Here is a 10,061-nt window from a genome sequence, read left to right as displayed (position 1 = left end):
TTAGTTCAGTTCTTCTTAGAACCTATAATTACACTTAAATATATAATAATATTCCTTTTGCTTTACTTGCCCACGTTTATATGGTGCTGCTGGCCAATCTTTACATTTTAGCACTGGATAAGCAGCTGTTGTGTCTCTAGTTTCCTCTCTAGACAAATCGTTTTTAGCCATCAAACCAACCAAGGTACATTTCTACCCCCATGTATCACAGCTTCCTGCATTTACTGAAAGTACATAACAGGGGGTAGCATGTCTTGAGTCAACTGTACCTGGAGGTTAAAGTTTATTCTACAAACCTTTGTTTACTCGCCATTTACACATCTAATGACACATTCAGTTATCTGTAGCGGTCCCCCTGCTGTTGCCAAAAAAAAGGTCTCTGGAAATCTAATTTGCTTAGCATTATTTACAGATTTTTGCTTCAATATATCCTGTAATAGTGTATCTTGAAAAGTTTCTTGGAAAACAGCAATATAGAATTGCTCTTTATATGTGGAAAAACAGTGCAGTTGGCTCTCTTCCTCAGTAAATTCTCTAATTCTGAATGCACTGCTAAAGCAGCTGCCCTGTTATGGTTGGCATTAATCATTTATCCAAAAGTTTTTTCTCATTTCTAGGTCAGCAAAAGCCATAATGATATTTCTAGATGCAAATATATTCAATAGGGGGTGCACCCCCACAGTGAATACAACTTTTGTGTCCTTAAAGTGGGTGAATCTTATTCCTATAAAACAGCCCTCCCTGTGTGGCCCCTGACCTCTCTGGCTGCTGTGACTACTTACCTTTGTGTAAGTTTAAAATGGTATCCGTACTGAGATTAACTGGCCCCCAGCATTGTTCACACCTCGGATTCAGGCTGTAAACTCCTGTATTGTATACACCTGTAATTCCCTGTATTTTTCACAAATTTAAGCCCCTGTATAGTTTACACCTTTTAGTTCCTGCATGTTCACAATGCATGCTCAGACTGTAAGCGCCCAAATTGTTCTGCCCTGTGCTGCCTGTGTGCCATATTCTCCCCTATGATGTTTGTGTGACATACTCTGCCTGCCCTCTGCTGCCTGTGTGTGCCATACTCTGCTTGCGCTATGCTATCTGGGTGTGCCAAATTCTGCTTGCAGTCTGCTGTCTGTGTGTGCAATACTCTGCCTGTCCTATGCTGCCTGTGTGTGCAATACGCTGCCTGCCCTATGCTGCCTGTGTGTGCCATACTCTGCTTGCCCTATGCTGCCTGTGTGTGCCATACTCTGCCTGCCCTATGTTGCCTGTTCCTGGGAGTTTGTTTGGAACAACTATTTTATTTGAAAATAGTCATAATATGGCCCCTAAGGTAAGAAATGATGTGCTGTGGGTTGCTGTGCTATCTACAGTGGAGGAGGAGGCATATGGATTTAAGGGTGTGTCTTAATATGACATAAAAATAATAAACTTCTTTCACATATGAATGAATAGTGATATCTATACAGTGAGCACCAACCATTTGGGTTTGCTGCGCTACCACCATTAATGGGTATGGTCTTAAAAGCTCTTGTGGTAACATGAGTGTGGTTTGAAGTGGGTGCGGTTTAAAAAGGGGAGTGGTCAAAACTGGCTTCCATTATTGGACCTCCATCATCTACGCCAGAAAAATTCCAGTTCTTAGTACTACAGGAGTTGGACAGCACTGGTCTAGATCAGTAGGACTCTAACAGATGTATGTTTACCCGAGTATGTTACTAGAATTCCCTTTTGTTGTTGTAAAAATATTACTTAATACATTAAAATAGTAATAAAGGCTCAAATGGTCAGGTATAGTGGAATTCCAGTACTTAGAACTGGAAACAGAGCTGTAGTTCCTAAACCTTACTGTTAGAAACATGAAAGGCCCAGGGCAGTGCATAGGGGAGCCACCTAAAGCCAGTTAGGGATTGTGGAGAATTTCCATTCAATCTCCTAAAATCACTTGGAAGCCCAGCCTAAGTCAATTAGGGAGAGATTTGTACTAGAATTCTGTTCTAGATATTCTTGGAACTGAATGAATTACTGCTATGGCTTTGTTTTATATTTATGTAACCTTCTAATTAAATAAGGGAACCTAACCAAATGTTAGATCTCAAAGTACTGCTTGAAGTGAACGTTGTAGAGTTTTTTGCATCATCAGCAATGAACCCAACATATGCAGATATCATCCAACTCAAAGTGCTACAAAATAAAGATTAAAGATGATGTACACAATATCAAAAATATGTCCATCCATACAACTTATTTACCATACAACCCTTCTGAGTACTTTAGCCATTTACTTTTTAGATTTGTTTTTAACAGTATTTACACTGCTCATATCATGAATAAATAATAGAAGCCACAAGTGCTATGGAGTCCAACCAATAAGCTTTAGGCCAATGACATATGAAGCAACTTGTCTCTACAATTCTCAGTGGTGTCTACGGCATGGTATAATCTGTCATTTTGTAGCCATTGGAGTAGCTCTGTGTGTCATAGGCCTTTTTGCATCAGTAAATTAATCTTTTGGGAGAGAGGGGTGTATGACCTTTTTAAGTCATTACTATTCTGTAGTAAAATATACTTCTAAATGTGACTAACCAAAAATCCTCACTGCCCATAGCAACCAATCAGCGGTTAGATGTGAATGGTCATCTACAAGTTAGGTAACATCACTGGTGATGTTTGTCTGCAATGTTAATAAATAAACCTCTTAGGGTAAAAATGATCTGGGACCCTTTCGTCTTCCTGGCTGATGGTGGCTCTCTCTTAGCTATAGGCTGAGAAATATAATTCTTACAGATACACAGAGGTTCTTGCCTGCTCACTTACAGTATACAGTGGCCTCAGCAATTTTCCTGTAATACATTTCCACAAGAAGAAATCACCTCACCAGAAAAATGGCACCTTTATAGGCAGATGTGGCAGATTTAAGGTCTTTCCGACAAACAATACTTCAAAACTTTAACTTTTTAAAAAACTGGAAAAATGGGCCAAAATGATAGCCCTGACACATCCATCATCTGCAAATCACAAGAACAAAAATTTGGTGAACTAATTAATTGGTATAGAAATCAAGAAATGGTTACCCCTAGCACTAGAAACTGTGTTGGGGTACACCCTGCCACCAGGTTCTGTCCTCTGGTGACTAGTCCGCAGATTTGCAGCCTTTTTAGGCTGAACCCCTCAGATTGCCAGCGCTCCATTTTCTTTTAAAAATATTTTTTACAAAAAGAGTTGTTAGAACCACACTTTGGCCAAAATATGTAAGCTCACGTGCCACGTCAAGGCCCCTCATTTTACGCGAGTCCTACACTGCTTATTAACATTATAAGTCTGTGAAGCAATTAAAATCAAGTCCCCCAGCAAACAACGTGACCCAATAATAAGACTCCCCTACCGCCTACCCTTAGCTCAAGAGCTCTAGTGAGAAAGCAGGTTTAGTGAGAAAGAGGTTTTAAGCCCCAGCTCAATAACATACACTTGAAAGTAATTCCTTGTTTTAAAGGCTACATAGCAGCTAGAAGCAATATTTGGTTACAATTTGTACATGAAACACTGGAAAAAATTGCCAGCCTTCAGTCTAACCCACGTTGTAGTGTTGACCAGCTGCTAGAAACACCCATGTGCCAGCGCTCGGTCTAACCCACATTCTGGAGTTGACCAGCTGCAAAGCCATTATTTGCACACAAAAAGAAAAATAAAGATTGCCAACGCTCAGTTTGCCTTTAAAAATAATTTTTACAAAAAATTAGAGGGCTGATTCACTAAGGTGCGTTAAAACAAGCGCTATTTATAGCATGCGGTAAAAATTTTATTGTGTCTTATTTTTCGCGTCTTAACGCACGATTCACTAAAAGGATATTTGCGTTAATTTAGCCGCAATGCTGTTTGCGGTATTTAAGTCATGAAGACTATTTTCTTGCGGTATTTGACGAAACGCGCACTAATTAACGCAACACGCTTCTTGTCGCACGCGCTAATTAACGCATGCGCGCTACTTTTCATGCGCACGCCATTTTAGCCATACACGGCATTACTTTCGGAAAACTACTGTTCTGAAAATGACCATTTCCCTGCAAACTGGAGGCTGCATCACTCTAGGGCCAACACATACTTGAATAAATCCCACTGCAAAGTCCATATTGTGTTGCAAAAAGCTCATGAACTGTACTTTTCTATAATTACCGCCTGCTCCAAGTAGGTGTTAATTTTCGCATAGACTAATGCGATATTTAGCACGTCTAAGTGTTTGTGAATCATGCGTTAGTATTATTTCTGAGCGCTAATTAACGCAACACGGTAAAATTAACGCATGCGGTTGCGCGCTAATTAACGCACGTGATATGCGACTTAACGCATGCGATAATACTTTAGCGAATGCAATATATTCATTTACTTTGGACTAACAAACCTCCATGATAAGTACACTTGGGAAAGTGTTCTTATTGTCAAAACTATGCATAAGCCAGGTGTCCAGCCTTCTGGAATACATGGGGACCGCACTACAGCAGAAGACTGGGTTATTTAAACAAAGTTTTATTTTTTTATGGCCATTGGGGCTCAGTTAATAAGCAGCTGCAAAGGCACATTTCTGCACAATATTGGGATGCTGGAACAAATAATGTCAGCCTTGCCTATAGCAGCCCTGATTAATGGTTTGGCTGATAGGTGGAGCAAAGGGTTAAGACAGAGTTTCAGTTCGAAATATTGGTGTCACTTAGCCTTGCACCTATGTATTATAATTGTACATAAACTGCTCCCAATGTTGACATTTAAAGTATAACAACATCTGTTTGGTCAGGACAACCAATCTTTGTGCATGACTGTGCGATCTTACCCAATATTCATTCCTATAGTGTTAACATGATTACCATATAAAGAGGCAAATTCAAGCATTTTGACAATGAAGTGGGAATCACACATGTGGCAAAACACTCAAATTTGCCTTGCGAGCAAAGTCTTATTGTAAAGTTAGAAAATCTCTCTCTGATCTTCCTCATACCTAATACCCATATCTCTATGTATTTAAAAGGGCATTTTAACCCCTTTTATGAAGAATACAAGTAAATTACTTCCTCTATGGAGAACAGAAAGCACACTCAAAATCAAGCAATGAGCAACTAAAGTACAAAAAGTCAAGAGGTCTAAACAGAATTACATAGAATTGGTTTTTATTAGCTGGCATTACAGAATCTGATAAGCACATGAGAATCATAAATGCTAATAGATGAAATTCCAGAATCCCTTTACATTTGAGATACCTGGTAATTTATGCTGAGTTGCCTCCCCTCTGACTCAGTTTGTGTGTTACTCCAATTTACCCTCAGGGTAGATATTGCTATGTCTCTTGCCCAAAATTTTTTCTTTTTTACCATTTTAGATGACTAATGCACTTACTAGAACATTGTATGATAATGCCATCCTGTAGATCAGGGATCCCCAACCTTTTTTACCCATGAGCCACATTCAAATGTAAAAAGACTTCGGGAACAACACAAGCATAAACCATGTTGCTGGGGTTCCAAATAAGGACTATTATTGGCTATTTGCTAGCCCCTATATGGACTGGTAGCCTACTGGAGGCTCTGTTTGGCAGTACATCTGTTTTATATGCAGCCAAAACTTGCCTCCAAGCCAAGAATTTAAAAATAAGCACCTGCTTGGAAAGCCACCGAGAGCAACATCCAAGGGGTTGGAGAGCAACATGTTGCTCACAAGCCACTGGTTGGGGATAACTGCTGTAGATCATAGACATGTCTTTCTTGACAACCCCAAAGCTGCCTCCCTTTTCTAAAATACATATAAACATGATTTGACCTATTAGATTTCAGTTGGTACATTCAGGAAGTATGTTCAGTGTGTTTTTTCCATTATAAACCACAAGGGTTTTCAACATTTTCTCTTTCACTCTTATCTTCTCAGTCAGTTTCACTGACTAATACATAAGGAAAAAGAGTTGCATGTCTACATGTTTTAATGGCAGTTCTTCTTTCTTGTTGCAATTCTAAAACATAAGTATCAGTTTGGGCTTTTCATAACTTTCATGAGCTTGTAGCATATGTATCTGGTGTAGCTAATGTATCTGGGGTCTATCAGTAATATTCAGGGTCCTTTATTAGCATGTCAGATGTGACGTTATATAGATGTGAGCAAAACAGGGTCAGTACTTTGTTTACTGGATCATGATGGCAAAAATCTTGGCAATACAATATACAAAAAGTATATTAATCTAGCATCTTGAATTTTCCTACATAAATAACTTAACAATTTAAGTACAAATATACATGCTAACCAGACAGCCTTAGATATATATCTGGAACATGCAGTTTATTCACTAGATTATATTGCCCCCTAGTGGACAGAAATGTGACTGTAATACAATTCCAACAGGCACATCTAAAAAGAAAATTATACATAAACTTCACTATACACATATAAGGGACTACCCACCAGCTTTGTCTGCCATTCGTTGAGCAAGCTTGCCATTAAGTTAGCTTTAGGTACATTACCTATTTAATTAAGTGCCCTTTTCTTAGCAACTTACCAACTGGTCCTCATTTTTATAGTGTTTGAATGATTTGCTTTTATCTTCTGCCTCTTTTCAATATAGGGGTTATTTTGTATGACATTTTTATATACTGGCCCTCTCATATTCATATTTCAGATTCTCATTCAAAACACTGCTTGGTTGGTAGGGTACATGACACCCTAGCAACCAGATAGTTAATATTCCAAACTGGAGAGCTGCTAAACAAAATACTAAATAATTCAAAAAGCGCACAATAAAAATTAAGTTGCACATTGTTTCAGGATAGCAATAGCTACATCACGCTAAAAGTTAATTTAAAAATGAACTTCCCCTTTAACCCTTGCCAGCACATCTGACTTAATTATTGACTTTCAAAAAGTAACAGGTTGGGGGCATTCTCCTCCAATGAGTACTTCATTGCCTACCAGTGTCTGGATGTGCAAATGCCTTTGCCATAAGAATTTTGCAGCACACAGGAAAGAGATGGGAAAGGTCTTCTTGAAGCTTCTAAACAAAGCAACATCATAACAGTTCTTTTTTCCTACTGAATGTCTCTCTTGTATTTCTCTGACTGTATGGTTACATGAACTGGCAAGCAGGTGGCACTATTATATTATATACATTATATTGGCAGTTACTAATAACCTAAATAGCTCTAAAAGAAAAAATAAATACATTTTTTAAGGTATACTTATCCTTTAAGATGTGAAAGAAGAGGGCAAGATGAAAAAAAATGGAAGAAAATATTTGGGTTGAAATGAGGAAAAAAAAGACAAAAAAAAGGCATTTAATAACATGAGAGTGAAAGGTTGATGTGAGAAATGATGTTGTGGCCTGAGAGCCAAGTTGTAAATGTTTCACTATTTTGAACAAAGAAATTATCTAGATTTGAAAAGCACTCCTTTTCCAACTACAGTAAAAAAAAAAAAAACAGCTTTTTATCTGATTTTCTCTTCCGATGTCCTGAGTTTGGCTTTTTTCAACATACACGTAGCATTTCGATCTTTCGACCATTGGTCGCACGAAAGATCGTTCCCACCCTTCCCTGACGTTCAGGGCTGAATCGTCAGATATGGAGGTATAAACAATAGAAATTCTACCTTCAGCTGAATGAGCCCTGAACGTAGATTTTGCTCGGGTGCCTTCAATGGCGTCCAATCAAAATCTTTTAACCTGACCGATATCTGCAGCCTTTTGCGATACCGGTCACCTCATTGAGCCGCCAAACATGCACCGAATATTGTATGAAACAAGGTTTCGTACAATATCATTGGTGCGTGTATGGCCACCTTAAAGGACATGTAAAGCCTACATTTGCCTACAATGTATATCAGTTGGGCACATCTCCCCCACCCAAAATATACAGTGGTGTGAAAAACTATTTCCTGATTTCTTATTCTTTTGCATGTTTGTCACACTTAAATGTTTCTGCTCATCAAAAACCGTTAACTATTAGTCAAAGATAACATAATTGAACACAAAATGCAGTTTTTAAATGAAGGTTTACGTTATTAAGGGAGAAAAAAAACTCCAAATCTACATGGCCCTGTGTGAAAAAGTGATTGCCCCCCTTGTTAAAAAATAACTTAACTGTGGTTTATCACACCTGAGTTCAATTTCTGTAGTCACCCCCAGGCCTGATTACTGCCACACCTGTTTCAATCAAGAAATCACTTAAATAGGAGCTACCTGACACAGAGAAGTAGACCAAAAGCACCTCAAAAGCTAGACATCATGCCAAGATCCAAAGAAATTCAGGAACAAATGAGAACAAAAGTAATTGAGATCTATCAGTCTGGTAAAGGTTATAAAGCCATTTCTAAAGCTTTGGGACTCCAGTGAACAACAGTGAGAGCCATTATCCACAAATGGCAAAAACATGGAACAGTGGTGAACCTTCCCAGGAGTGGCCGGCCGACCAAAATTACCCCAACAGCGCAGAGACAACTCATCCGAGAGGCCACAAAAGACCCCAGGACAACATCTAAAGAACTGCAGGCCTCACTTGCCTCAATTAAGGTCAGTGTTCACGACTCCACCATAAGAAAGAGACTGGGCAAAAACAGCCTGCATGGCAGATTTCCAAGGCGCAAACCACTTTTAAGCAAAAAGAACATTATGGCTCGTCTCAATTTTGCTAAAAAACATCTCAATGATTGCCAAGACTTTTGGGAAAATACCTTGTGGACCGACGGAAGGTGCGTGTCCCGTTACATCTGGCGTAAAAGTAACACAGCATTTCAGAAAAAGAACATCATACCAACAGTAAAATATGGTGGCGGTAGTGTGATGGTCTGGGGTTGTTTTGCTGCTTCAGGACCTGGAAGGCTTGCTGTGATAGATGGAACCATGAATTCTACTGTCTACCAAAAAATCCTGAAGGAGAATGTCCGGCCATCTGTTCGTCAACTCAAGCTGAAGCGATCTTGGGTGCTGCAGCAGGACAATGACCCAAAACACACCAGCAAACCCACCTCTGAATGGCTGAAGAAAAACAAAATGAAGACTTTGGAGTGGCCTAGTCAAAGTCCTGACCTGAATCCTATTGAGATGTTGTGGCATGACCTTAAAAAGGCAGTTCATGCTAGAAAACCCTCAAATAAATCTGAATTACAACAATTCTGCAAAGATGAGTGGGCCAAAATTCCTCCAGAGCGCTGTAAAAGACTCGTTGCAAGTTATCGCAAACGCTTGATTGCAGTTATTGCTGCTAAGGGTGGCCCAACCAGTTATTAGGTTCAGGGGGCAATTACTTTTTCACACAGGGCCATGTAGGTTCGGATTTTTTTTCTCCATAAATAATAAAAACCCTCATTTAAAAACTGCATTTTGTGTTTACTTGTGTTATCTTTGCCTAATAGTTAAATGTGTTTGATGATCAGAAACATTTTGTGTGACAAACATGCAAAAGAATAAGAAATCAGGAAGGGGGCAAATAGTTTTTCACACCACTGTATATATATACTGTATATATATATATATATACTGCATATATCCCCTCCGTTTGCCAGCACCATCACATTTTCCTAAAGCAAATAGCAGCTTTTACCCGGTGGCCATTTTTCCTCTGATACATAAGGGGTGATTCACTAAAGTGCGTTTTTATTGCACGCTTCTTTGCGTTAAAATTGACGCGAAAAAAAATTGTGCGATTCGCTAAAGTATTACCGTGTGCGTTGTCGCATATCGCGAGCGTTAATTTACGCGCAATCGCATGCGTTAATTTTAGCGAATGAAAAGAATACTAATGCATGATTCACAAAAGCACCTAAAGTGTTAAATGCGTTAATTAGCACGCAAATGTGTGCGGATTTTAGCGCCTAATTGGGGGAGGCGTTGGGCAGAGCACATTTTCACTTTTGAATTTCAAAAGTTAAAATAGAGTATGCAATGGGGTTTTTGCTCAATTTGGAGGAGGAACATTAAGTCCCTGAACCTTCAAGAGTGATGAGGCCTTGCTTTTTTCTCGAAAGCGCCACTTTAGAGGGCTTAAGTGAGGATGAAGTGGTCAGGCGCTACAGGCTCAATAGGGCGGCAATATCCAGCC

Source organism: Xenopus tropicalis, chromosome 6 (genome assembly GCF_000004195.4).
Source record: "Xenopus tropicalis strain Nigerian chromosome 6, UCB_Xtro_10.0, whole genome shotgun sequence".
NCBI lineage: Eukaryota > Metazoa > Chordata > Amphibia > Anura > Pipidae > Xenopus > Xenopus tropicalis.
Note: the sequence above shows the minus strand (reverse complement) of the source record.